This window comes from Schistocerca gregaria, chromosome 1 (genome assembly GCF_023897955.1).
Source record: "Schistocerca gregaria isolate iqSchGreg1 chromosome 1, iqSchGreg1.2, whole genome shotgun sequence".
NCBI lineage: Eukaryota > Metazoa > Arthropoda > Insecta > Orthoptera > Acrididae > Schistocerca > Schistocerca gregaria.
This window is the reverse complement of record NC_064920.1, coordinates 1,196,886,278-1,196,900,417: the sequence shown is the minus strand read 5'-3', so window position 1 is coordinate 1,196,900,417 and position 14,140 is coordinate 1,196,886,278.

Sequence of the window (14,140 nt, the reverse complement as noted above, 5' to 3'; positions counted from 1 at the left end):
CCTACATCCTTCTGAATCTGCTTGGTGTACTCATCTCTCGGTCTCCCTCTACGATTTTTACCCTCCACGCTGCCCTCCAATGCTAAATTTGTGATCCCTTGATGCCTCAAAACATGTCCTACCAACCGATCCCTTCTTCTAGTCAAGTTGTGCCACAAACTTCTCTTCTCCCCAATCCTATTCAATACCTCCTCATTAGTTACGTGATCTATCCACCTTATCTTCAGTATTCTTCTGTAGCACCACATTTCGAAAGCTTCTATTCTCTTCTTGTCCAAACTAGTTATCGTCCATGTTTCACTTCCATACATGGCTACACTCCAAACAAATACTTTCAGAAACGACTTCCTGATACATAAATCTATATTCGATGTTAACAAATTTCTCTTCTTCAGAAACGCTTTCCTTGCCATTGCCAGTCTACATTTTATATCCTCTCTACTTCGACCATCGTCAGTTATTTTACTTCCTAAATAGCAAAACTCCTTTACTACTTTAAGTGCCTCATTTCCTAATCTAATTCCCTCAGCATCACCCGATTTAATTTGACTACATTCCATTATCCTCGTTTTGCTTTTGTTAATGTTCATCTTATATCCTTCTTTCAAGACACTGTCCATTCCGTTCAACTGCTGTTCCAAGTCCTTTGCCGTCTCTGACAGAATTACAATGTCATCGGCGAACCTCAAAGTTTTTACTTCGTCTCCATGAATTTTAATACCTACTCCAAATTTTTCTTTTGTTTCCTTTACTGCTTGCTCAATATACAGATTGAATAACATCGGGGAGAGGCTACAACCCTGTCTCACTCCTTTCCCAACCACTGCTTCCCTTTCATGCCCCTCGACTCTTATTACTGCCATCTGGTTTCTGTACAAATTATAAATAGCCTTTCGCTCCCTGTATTTTACCCCTGCCACCTTTAGAATTTGAAAAAGAGTATTCCAGTCAACATTGTCAAAAGCTTTCTCTAAGTCTACAAATGCTAGAAACGTAGGTTTGCCTTTTCTTAATCTTTCTTCTAAGATAAGTCGTAAGGTCAGTATTGCCTCACGTGTTCCAACATTTCTACGGAATCCAAACTGATCTTCCCCGAGGTCTGCATCTATCAGTTTTTCCATTCGTCTGTAAAGAATTCGCGTTAGTATTTTGCAGCCGTGGCTTATTAAACTGATAGTTCGGTACTTTTCACATCTGTCAGCACCTGCTTTCTTTGGGATTGGAATTATTATATTCTTCTTGAAGTCTGAGGGTATTTCGCCTGTCTCATACATCTTGCTCACCAGCTGGTAGAGTTTTGTCATTACTGGCTCTCCCAAGGCCGTCAGTAGTTCTAATGGAATGTTGTCTACTCCGGGGGCCTTGTTTCGACTCAGGTCTTTCAGTGCTCTGTCAAACTCTTCACGCAGTATCATATCTCCCATTTCGTCTTCATCTACATCCTCTTCTATTTCCATAATATTGTCCTCAAGTACATCGCCCTTGTATAAACCTTCTATATACTCCTTCCACCTTTCTGCCTTCCCTTCTTTGCTTAGAACTGGGCTGCCATCTGAGCTCTTGATATTCATACACGTGGTTCTCTTCTCTCCAAAGGTCTCTTTAATTTTCCTGTAGGCAGTATCTATCTTACCCCTAGTGAGATAAGCTTCTACATCCTTACATTTGTCCTCTAGCCATCCCTGTTTAGCCATTTTGCACTTCCTGTCGATCTCATTTTTGAGACGTTTGTATTCCTTTTTGCCTGCTTCATTTACTGCATTTTTATATTTTCTCCTTTCATCAATTAAATTCAATATTTCTTCTGTTACCCAAGGATTTCTAGCAGCCCTCGTCTTTGTACCTACTTTATCCTCTGCTGCCTTCACTACTACATCCCTCAGAGCTACCCATTCTTCTTCTACTGTATTTCTTTCCCCTATTCCTGTCAATTGTTCCCTTATGCTCTCTCTGAAACTCTGTACAACCTCTGGTTCTTTCAGTTTATCCAGGTCCTATCTCCTTAATTTCCCACATTTTTGCAGTTTCTTCAGTTTTAATCTACAGGTCATAACCAATAGATTGTGGTCAGAGTCCACATCTGCCCCTGGAAATGTCTTACAACTTAAAACCTGGTTCCTAAATCTCTGTCTTACCATTATATAATCTATCTGATACCTTTTAGTATCTCCAGGGTTCTTCTTCGTATACAACCTTCTTTCGTGATTCGTAAATAAAGTGTATGTGATTGAAAAAAATAAACTAACCAACAGTAATTGCTCATGGCCCCGTCCACAGTCATAACCCAATCCTGCCTTGGTACCAGGTCCCAACTGGTAGCAGAGCATTGTTACGATTGTGATATTGCCATTTCAGTTACTATCGGTTTGAACTGTAACTCTGCCAGTGTTATATGATATTTGTCTTTGTTATTGTGTTCTGTTTTAGGTGAGCAATTCTAATGGCGGCCAGGCAGTGCCCCGGGATCGGCCTGTTGAGGAAGGACCACCTGATTTATGAGCTGGCGATAAGATGCCAGGCTATTGAGGGTAGTGTTCTGGACTTAGCAGCCTGATTATGTGCTACCGTGCTTCAGCCGATTGACGTCACGCCGGAGGTTGGGGTGATACAAACGTAGCCATTGAGTTCTTGTTTAAAGCCGTTAGTAGTCTTGAGGATAACATCAGGGCACTCAACCTAGTGGCAGTCACTTAGACACGGTGTGGGCGCAGTTGATACATTTGACCAACCGGATATCTGGTTTAAGGTGTTAAAGTGAGAGGATTGTGATAAGGAAGCAACAGATGAATTACGGTCCTTGGTTAGTAAGTTTGCAGTTTAAGGCCACATGCTTAGAACTGGATGGGAAGAGGACCAGGGAGCAGGATTTGTTATCGTCTGGGTGGTGCGCTAGCTAGCCCAGCAATAACGCCCTTATGTTGCCTGAGAGGTTAGACGAGGCGTTTGATAAATTGCCTAATCCCCTCGTACATTTGTTTCGAGACATCACAGAAGTAGTTGTTGACCGACTTGAGCAAATGGAAAGGTTGTTATGGTTGTTGGTTCGCTCTGAACAACATGCTGGTGCGTTTGGTGTTTCACATCAAGTAGTTTTGTCTCTATTGTATTCTTTAACTAGAGGCGAATTGAGGACCCTGGTATCCAGGGCCATGGCAGAAGGGTTTTTCTTGCAGCAGTTGAGGAAACTTGTAATAGCAAGAGATTGACAGTGGGAGTTTACAAGCAGCTCGAGTGTCAGTATGTTTGGCAGATGCAGCAAGATAAAGAGGGGTTACATCAATATGTGACAAGAGTCAAGACAGCCTGTTTGGCCTTGTTAGTAGACTTGCCAGAAAAGGATTTAGTTTCTATTGTCTTGAGGGGGACGCAAGCGGTAGATAAGTCACACTTTGTTTTTCGGGGTCATCCCTCCACTCCGGGAGGAACTTCATGCCGCATTTGTAGTAATATCTGTGTTGCTGCTCTCAGATGATGGATGCTGTGAAGTTAAGGTTCAGTCCACAGGCGTTGTTGAGAAGAATTCCGTATTATCTACATCAGCTGAGTCTGCTAAAAGGGAAACGCGGTGTTGTTTCAGGTGCGGTTGGACACGGCATTTAGTTCATAGGTGCGTTCAGCCTTGGGCACCCAGCTTCAATAAATGATGCCTGGCTGGGCAGCAAACGCTGGGATCAAGTCTTTAAACCCTAGTGTGCCCGTGTCGCTGCTCGATCATCACCTCCTCTGCCTTATATTTGTTCTCAAGTAGGTGACGAACCTATTTGTGTCCTTTTGGATTCCAGTAGCTCCTTTTCATTGTTGAGGTAGGAATGATTCCTTCGATTTGGTCATCTTGCAAGGCTTAGGTCGGTCCCCTCTGTGGTGCAGAGATGTCAGGTTGCTAACGGGCAGGTGTTGCCTCTGCATGGTTGGGTCCGAAGGAGTATCTCAGTTGGCGATTTCTCGTGACCCTTGTCTTTGGCCTTGATTAAGAAGCTGCCAGTCGATTTGATTTTTGGGTGTCATTTTATCAGTAAAACTGGTCTGGTCTTGGATTATTCCAGGTACACCTTTTTCTTTAAGTTCGCTTCTGCTCAGAAATTTGGGTTCTGTGAATGTGCTGAACATAAGACGCATCGAGATGTGGGAATGCTGGCTGTTGATACTAAGGTTAGTGAATTTTATCTCACCCATCTTTCTTCCCAGCAGGCCTCTGAACTAGGGGGTTTGTTGTAGAGGTTCCCAGAGCTTCTCTGTGATAGACTGTGTGTTACTTATGTTCTTGACTACCATATTTGTCTATCTGAATACATTCCCATCAGGCAGTCCCCATATCATCTCTCAGTGCCTAAGATGAAGATACTAAGGGGAAAGATCTCAAAAATGCTTGAGCAAGGAGTTATTAGGCCTTCTATATCTGCTTATGCGTACCGTATATTCCTTGTCCCTCAGGATCAGGGGTGGGATTTTCGGCCTGTTGTTGACTACTTTTGCCTAAATACAAAGGTTATTCTAGAATCAGTTCTCTTACCTGATCTTTATAACTCTTTTACTTGGTTTGCCAGGGCTAATTGGTTCACTGTGCTCAGTCTTAACAGGTCTATTGTCAGATTCCTTTAGCCGAGGAATGTGAACATGTTACAGCATTTTGTACTGATTGGAATCTAAGTTTAGCAGGGTCCCCTTTGGTTTGGCTACTGGTGCAGCCATCCTTACTCGTTTACTGTATAATATTCTGGAGACTTGACATTAGTCTGTGTTTATAATTATCTGGATGATTTGGTAATTTATAGTTTTTCATTTCAAGAGCATTTGGAACATATCCAGCAAGTTTTTGCTGGAATTCAGGGGTCAGGTTTCACTGTTAAACCCAGTAAGGTGACATTATTCAGCCTGCAGGTATCCTTCTTGGGTCATCTAGTATCAGGTGAGAGCATTCGCACTGACCAGGAGCGGACTAAGGCTTTGAGGGCCCTGCCGCCGCCTACTGATAAATGTGAGATTGCCAGATTTATAGGCATGGTGAATTATTTTAGGCATTTTGCCCCTAATTTTGCTCAGCTGGCGGCTCCTTTAAATGAACTGCACCAAAAGGTGGTGCATTTTGGATGGAGACCTGCCCAAGAGGCCACTTTTGAGCACATTAAGGCAGCTATAGCCAATCCTCTGGTTCTTTGAGTGCCTGATTTTAATAAGAAATTTATTGTACAAACCGACACATCTAATGTGGGAATTTCGGCAGTCCTCCTCCAAGAGTTCGAGGATCAAAGGCAGCCATTAGCTTATGCGTCTCGTCGGTTAACCAGTGCCGAGCTCAAATAAGCAGATTCAGAAGGATGTAGGTTGCAGTAGGTACTGGGAGATGAAGAAGCTTGCACAGGATAGAGTAGCATGGAGAGCTGCATCAAACCAGTCTCAGGACTGAAGACAACAACAACAATGAATGTGAGGCATTGTCCATCTTGTTCACGCTGGAGAAGTACCGCTTTTATCTCGAACATAGAGTATTTCAGGTAGAGACTGACAATCAAGCCTTAAGCTGGGTGGTAGCCAGACCGCGTAAAACCACCTGTATCATGAGGTGGGCAGTACGCATTTTGGCGTTTCAGTTCGGGGTTAAACACATTAGAGGCACTGAGAATGTACCCATGGATGTCCTCAGCCGTATGTTTACTGAACATCTATCTAGTGAGGGCAATCTTAGTTTTGCTGTGTTAGGCGGTATCCACTTAGGGACCCGTTAAGAAACGGCTTTCGGCGGGAGAACGTTTGGATGAATACGTTATCAGCAAAGGCATTTTGTGTAAAAGAGTGGGGTGTGCCAGGGATATTAAGGTCTGTCTACCAGCCACCCTAGTATGTCCGGTTTTCCATTACTTTCACCTTTGATTGGCGGGCATTTAGGAACCTATAAGACCTTGCAGAAGATTAAGGAGCATGTGACTTGGCTGTCTATGGACCGAGACATTAGAGAGATGGTTTCTCAGTGTCAGTTGTGTCATGTGGCCAAACTAAGAATGCTCTTCAACAGGGCTTGCTGAGTTCCGAGTGTGAATCCTGCCCCATGGACAAGCTCTATATTGATTATGTGGGGCCCTTACCTTGCAGCCAAGGAGCCCATCAATACTTATTAGTTATTATTGACACATTTTGAGGTTTACCTGGCTTCTTCTGAGTTGTAATATGACTGTTGCTACCACCATTGCGCATTTAATTAACACATTTATCGTTTTTGGACCCCTTTTCCTGTTTATGGATAATTACCCATTCTAGCTCTAAGGTACATTTCCCTTTTCTGTTTACAAGATGTTTTTTATCCTTTACGAAGCCTAAGCTTTTTAGATGGTATCTTACAATTATGTTCCACTATTTTCATAGAGAATGTGTTTTCAAATATGCTCACAAAGGGGTCATTAAATAGGTTAAATTTTAAATTAGTGTCGTGTTTCCTTGACCGTATCCCAGTGTAACTGTTGCAAGCTTTCCCAAAAATTTGCAATTTTTAAATTGTTAATTGAATGCTCTATTTCGGAGGACTGTTTTGCGGTACTGTATAGAGCTGTGTGATATACTATATCTGGCAGTACATCATGATTAAAAAGATCATTTTTAACTAGAAAAGTTTGTTTGATTAAATTTATCTAGCTCCACATAAACATTATCTATCAGTGTGTTGCATTCCTGTACTACCCAAGTGGGAAAATCAATAACTGATGTCAAATGTAAAGAAGCAAGTAATACTTCCAGTTCATTCTTTCTATCAAACTCTTTCTGAAGATCTACTATGAAATCCCCACTAACAGCAATTTGTTTCCCTCTGTCTGACATGTAGCACAACAAAGACTCCAAGTTTTTCAGAAATAGCTGAAAATTTCCCAATGGGGACGTATACACAACTACAGTTATGAAAGTATCATTACGTAGTTTAAGCTCACAGGCACATGCTTCTGTATGTTGTTCTACACCAATTTTTTTAGTTTCTAAATTTTTCACACTATGGTAAATTTTAACATATATGGCAACTCCACCTCTCTCCATTACCTCACTACTTACAAGTGCTGAAAGCTTATATCCACCTACATTTATCTTTTCCATATCTGTGGCTATATGATGTTCATACAGGCATAGTACATCTATTCCACTCTCAGTTTGTGAATTTTCTAAACAGTCAAGAAGCTTATCTACTTTGTTTTTTTATCCTCTGATGCAGTATACTAACATTATTTTTCGCTATACTTTTATGAGAACTTTCTGATATTTTACGATCCCTGGTATCTGTCTCTCTGAGCTTCTCATTAAGTTTGATTTCATTCAATGTTGAACCATTGGACACTGAGCATAGCCTAAAAATGAGCTAGTCCCATGAGTTTCAGTGACCCCTCTTAAAGATTTTGCCATCTTTCAGACCAATTTACCCTTTAAATTCTATTTAACTACTTTCTACTGCTTCCCTCTTTGCATATATTTTTGTTACAAACTTGCCATGTGGCTTTATTGTTAATCGACATTCAAAGTCTGTAACATGCTGTGGAGATTTCAAAAACACATCCTTGAAATTCATAAGCATTTCCCTCAAATCCTCTTCCTGACAGTCAGACAAAACTTCAGTTTTTTCTACTCTGTTCTTTATTTCTTCAAAAGGATCCTTCTGTTCAGATCCCCTTTGGGTATGTCCTTTCTTTTACTTCTCTGAATGTTATAGGTGCTTAACTAGTCTGATGAGAATTGAATGACAACCAGCTGCAAGCCCGAAATTTGTGTGAACTTATCTAGTCTGGTTCACTGTCATCCTGGAACTGCTCAATAAAGAAAATACCTGAGTTGTTCCTTTCAAACTTACATCATCATCATAATTTAAGACTGATTATGCCTTTCAGCGTTCAGTCTGGAGGATAGCCCTCTTATAAAATTCCTCCATGATCCCCTATTCAGTGCTAACATTGGTGCCTCTTCTGATGTTAAACCTATTACTTCAAAATCATTCTTAACTGAATCCAGGTATCTTCTCCTTGGTCTGCCCCGACTCCTCCTACCCTCTACTGCTGAACCAATGAGTCTCTTGGGTAACCTTGCTTCTCCCATGCGTGTAACATGACCCCACCATCTAAGCCTGTTCGCCCTGACTGCTACATCTATAGAGTTCATTCCCAGTTTTTGTTTGATTTCCTCATTGTGGACACCCTCCTGCCATTGTTCCCATCTACTAGTACCTGCAATCATCCTAGCTACTTTCATATCCGTAACCTCAACCTTGTTGATAAGGTAATCTGAATCCACCCAGCCCATACAACAAAGTTGGTCGAAAGATTGAACGGTGCACAGATAACTTAGTCTTGGTACTGACTTGCTTCTTGCATAAGAGAGTAGACCGTAGCTGAGTGCTCACTGCATTAGCTTTGCTACAGCTCGCTTCCAGTTCTTTTACTATGTTGCCATCCTGTGAGAATATGCATCCTAAGTACTTGAAACCTGTTCTAACTTTGTTCCTCCTATTTGGCACTCAATCCGTTTATATTTCTTTCCCACTGACATTACTTTCGTTTTGGAGATGCTAATCTTCATACCATAGTCCTTACATTTCTGATCTAGCTCTGAAATATTACTTTGCAAACTTTCAGTCGAATCTGCCATCACAACTGTCATCCACATATGCAAGACTGCTTATTTTGTGTTCACATATCTTGATCTCATACAGCCAGTCTATTGTTTTCAACATATGATCCATAAATAATATGAACAACAGTGGAGACAGGTTGCAGCCTTGGCTTACCCCTGAAACTACTCTGTACCATGAACTCAGTTTACCGTCAACTCTAACTGCTGCCTGTCTATCCATGTAAAGACCCTTAATTGCTTGCAAAAGTTTGCCTCCTATTCCATAATCTCGTAGAACAGACAATAACTTCCTCCTAGGAACCTGGTCATATGCCTTTTCTAGATTTATAAAGCATAGATACAGTTCCCTGTTCCATTCATAACACTTCTCCATTATTTGCTGTAAGCTAAAGATCTGGTCCTGACAACCTCTAAGAGGCCTAAACTCACACTGATTTTCATCCAATTGGTCCTCAACTGATACTCGCACTTTCCTTTCAACAATACCTGAGAAGATTTTACCCACAACGCTGATTAAAGAGATACCTCTGTAGTTGTTACAATCTTTTCTGTTTCCGTGTGTAAAGATTGGTGTGATTACTGCTTTTGTCCAGTCTGATGGAACCTGTCCCGACTCCCAGGCCATTTCAATTATCCTGTGTAGCCATTTAAGACCTGACATTCCACTGCATTTGATGAGTTCCGACTTAATTTCATCCACCCCAGCTGCTTTATTGCACTGCAATCTATTGACCATTTTCTCCACTTCCTCAAACGTGGTCCTATTTCCATCATCATTCCTATCCCATTCTACCTCGGAATGTGAAACATTGCTGATCGTATTTTCACCTACATTGAGCAACTCTTCAAAATATTTCCTCCATCTGCCCGAGGCATCCACAGGATTCACCAGCAGTTTTCCTGACCTGTCCAAAATACTTGTCATTTCCTTCTTACCTCCCTTTCGAAGTCTGCTAATTACACTCCAGAATGGTTTTCCAGCAGCTTGACCCATAGTCTCCAACCTGTTTCCAAAGTCTTCCCAAGATTTCTTCTTAGATGCTGCAATTATCTGTTTGGCTTTGTTTCTTTCTTCAACATAACTTTCTCTGTCTACCTGAGTTCTAGTATGTAGGCATTTTTGATACGCCTTCTTTTTCCTTTTACAAGCTGCCTTGACTGTGTCATTCCACCAAGCTGTTTGCTTCATCCTACTTTTACACACTACTGTTCCAAGACATTCTTCAGCCACTTCTAGTACTGTATCCCTGTACCTTGTCCATTCCTTTTCCAATGACTGTAATTGACTACATTCAACTAACTGGTACCTTTCTGAGATTGCTGCTATGTACTTGTGCCTGATTTCCTTATCCTGAAGTTTCTCCACTCTTATCCTCCTACATATGGACCTGACCTCCTGCACTTTCGGCCTCACAATCCCAATTTCACTGCAGATTAAATAATGATCAGTGTCATCAAAGAATCCCCTGTATACACGTGTGTCCCTCACAGCCTTCCTGAATTCCTGATCTGTTATAATATAGTCAATGACAGATCTGGTTCCCCTGCCTTCCCAAGTATACCGGTGAATGTTCTTATGTTTAAAAAAGGAGTTTGTGATTACTAAGCCCATACTGGCACAGAAATCCAAGAGTTGTTTCCCGTTCCTGTTGGCCTCCATATCCACTCCAAATTTACCCATAACCTTTTCATACCCTTCTGTTCGATTTCCAATCCTGACATTAAAATCACCCATGAGCAGAACACTGTCCTTGTCCTTTACTCTAACAACTACATCACTGAGTGCCTCATAAAAACTATCCATCTTATCTTGATCTGTCCCTTCACAATGCGAATATACTGACACAATCCTAATTTTCTTGTTAGACACTGTCAAATCTATCCACATCAGTCGTTCGTTTACATACCTTACTGCAACTACGCTGGGTTCCATTTCTTTCCTGATGTAAAGCCCTACACCCCATTGTGCTATTCCTGCTTTGTCTCCTGACAGGTAGACCTTGTATCCTCCCACTTCCTGTTCTTTCTCACCCCTTACCCAAATGTCATTAACAGCTAAAACGTCCAGCCCCATCTTGCTTGCAGCCTCTGCCAGCTCTACCTTCTTCCCTGAGTAGCCCCCATTGATATTAATAGCTCCCCATCTCATTACCATTTGTTTGCCAAGTCGTATCTTAGGAGTCCCTGGTTTGACAGTTAGAGGTGGGACTCCGTCACCTCCAAAAGTCCGAGGCGTTTTGCTCTGATTGTTGCCAGCATCATATTTAACTTACATTGATTTTTAAATAGAACTATCTCTTGGCATTACATACACATCGTCATCTTTTTACCTTTAAAGTTTATAGAGCATTTGAACTCATTCAAGAAATCCACAACTCCCAATAATTTTAATCTTAAGTAAACAAAAACTATACTCCATTATCTTTCCATGCAGAACCACAAGTAACAATACTTCAGTTCTAATTGTTCTAGAAAATTTCCTGGTTGCACATTAAATTTTTAAACTCCTAACTGGCAACTTTGAAAATTGCTGCACAGTGAAAATTTCATTCTGGAAACGTCCCTCAGGCTGTGAGAAAGCTATGATTCCGCAATATCCTTTGTTTCACAGGAGAGCTTCTGTGAAGTTTGGAATATAGAACAGGTCGTGAGTCGTGCTTGGGTAGCTTAGCCAGTAGAGCACTTGCAAAAGGCAGAGGTCCTGAATTCGAGTCTCAATCCGGCACACAGTTTTACTCTGCCAGGAAGTTTCATATCAGTGCTATCAGTGCACAGTCTGCTGCAGGGTCAAAATTTTGTTCCTTTATTCCTTGTTATTGGTAACAATGAGTAAGCAATGATGAAATTGAACCAATTTCTCATGAAATGCTAGACTGTACATGTTGTGTGCCTCACCCCACACCTCTTATAGATCCAAATCCTGAAGCTTTGCAGCATTAATTCTCTCAGAAACATATTTATACTCATTCCCATCTTCCTCTTCAAAAATAAACGCCCTAATATACTCTTTATTACTAAGTGGCATGTTATTATTGCTAACCTCATGTTCACCAATCACATTGTCCTCACAACAACTTCCCTTTTCATGTTCCTCATGCAAATGTTCTTCAGTTTTAAGAAACCACTTACTCCGCATTTCATTGCTGAAATTATATGTACCCATAGTCTCTTCCTTGGAATTTACATCAAATAATTACGTCAAATAATTCTTCTGCGATTGGATCTTTAAATAATACAGAAATGTCAGAAATACTGTCAAAAATCTGTTTTCCCATCATATTAATCCTGTTATTTACTTTTATAACATTACCAAATTTTAACTGCTGATTGGAGGTGAGTTTCGCTGCATGCTCTGCAAGTGAAGAAAGCTGACCATCTGTACTGCAGCCCCCAGCTTCCAATGCGTCCTATAATGGACTGGGTTCAACTGCAATGCCATCCCCAGTTCCTGCCTCCAATGCACGCAACATTTCAGCTTCATCTCATGGGCGCTGTATTTTTTCGTGACAACTCAGATTCCTGTCTTGTGTTTAGTTGATCCTGCACTGAGTCATTCCTTAGGTTAACTTCCAGTTGTGTGCAGAATTGTTATCAAAATTGTGATGATATGCGGGCTGTTGTCAGTCGAATGTGTGGCTTGTATCTGGGTACCATGGATACATGCGCAACATGATTACCAGCTTAGAAAGCTCCCATGATGACTAATGATCTCTGAGACTGCTGTTATGCTCCTGTAAAAGGTTATACCCTATTAAAATAACACAACATATAGTTTTTGTACATGTCACATTGTGCTGGTTACACAGCTTCTTGCACAGCACAAGCAGAAGATGCTCCAAATTACAGTTGAATGACTTCCACATCCGTGCCAGCCTCTATGAACTTTACCTTTGCTCATCAGTGTTCACAGGAAGCAGTTAATGAGCTATAGCTTGAGTGACAAGGCTCTCCATTAAAGAAACCTCTAACTGAATCTTCCTGGATTTCTCTAGACAAACATATGTGCAAAAGGTTCACCTCAAACCTCTCTAAGACAGTTTTTATAGAAATTTGTGATAAAGTCCACCCATATAATGCCATCTTCTCGCAAGTGTCCTTTAATGTGGATATTTCCTCTTTTACCTCCTAGCCATTAGATAAAGCATTGCCAGTGCTTTGAATGAGTGCTTTTGGACGCATTTTTCACGAGGGACAAAATAATAAAATTCATGTTCACAGGAAGCAGTTAATGAGCTATAGCTTGAGTGACAAGGCTCTACATTAAAGAAACCTCTAACTGAATCTTCCTGGAATTCTCTAGACAAATATATGTGCAAAAGGTTCACCTCAAATTTCTCTATAGTTTTTATAGAAATTTGTGATAATGTCCACCCATATAACACCATCTTCTCACAAGTGTCCCTTAATGCGGATATTTCCTCTTTTACCTCCCAGCTATTAGATAAAGCATTGCCAATGCTTTGGATGAATGTTTTTGGATGCATTTTTCACGAGGGACAAAATAATAAAATTATTTACATCCTGAAATGCGAAACAGACTATTTTCACTGCTTTCAAGTCTGTCGCATGGTGAGTCGGCTGAAATGATTCCCAGGTTTAATGTTCCATGCCATGCACGTTATTCATTTCCGACACTGCTCCCTTGATAATTTCTGTATTTTCTTTAGACACTTAAGTAAGTGAAGTTGCTAATTTATCCTCAACATCTTGCTCATAAGCAACTTTTTCAATTCTAACAATTTGCTGAAATTGCTCACATTCTTTTTTTGTTGTTGTTGTGGTCTTCAGTCCTGAGACTGGTTTGATGCAGCTCTCCATGCTACTCTATCCTGTGCAAGCTTCATCTCCCAGTACCTACTGCAACCTACATCCTTCTGAATCTGCTTAGTGTATTCATCTCTTGGTCTCCCTCTACGATTTTTACCCTCCACGCTGCCCTCCAATACGAAATTGGTGATCCCTTGATGCCTCAGAACATGTCCTTCCAACCGATCCCTTCTTCTGGTCAAGTTGTGCCACAAACTTCTCTTCTCCCCAATCCGATTCAATACTTCCTGATTAGTTATGTGAACTACCCATCCAATCTTCAACATTCTTCTGTAGCACCACATTTCGAAAGCTCCTATTCTCTTCTTGTCCAAACTATTTATCGTCCATGTTTCACTGCCATACATGGCTACACTCCACACAAATACTTTCAGAAACGACTTCCTGACACTTAAATCTATACTCGATGTTAACAAATTTCTCTTCTTCAGAAATGCTTTCCTTGCTATTGCCAGTGAACATTTTATATCCTCTCCACTTCGCCCATCATCAGTTATTTTGCTCCCCAAATAGCAAAACTCCTTTACTACTTTAAGTGTCTCATTTCCTAATCTAATTCCCTCAACATAAATCGAGTTAACTTGACTACATTCCATTATCCTCGTTTTTCTTTTGTTGATGTTCATCTTATATCCTCCTCTCAAGACACTGTCCATTCCGTTCAACTGCTCTTCCAAGTCCTTTGCCGTCTCTGACAGAATTACAATGTCATCGGCGA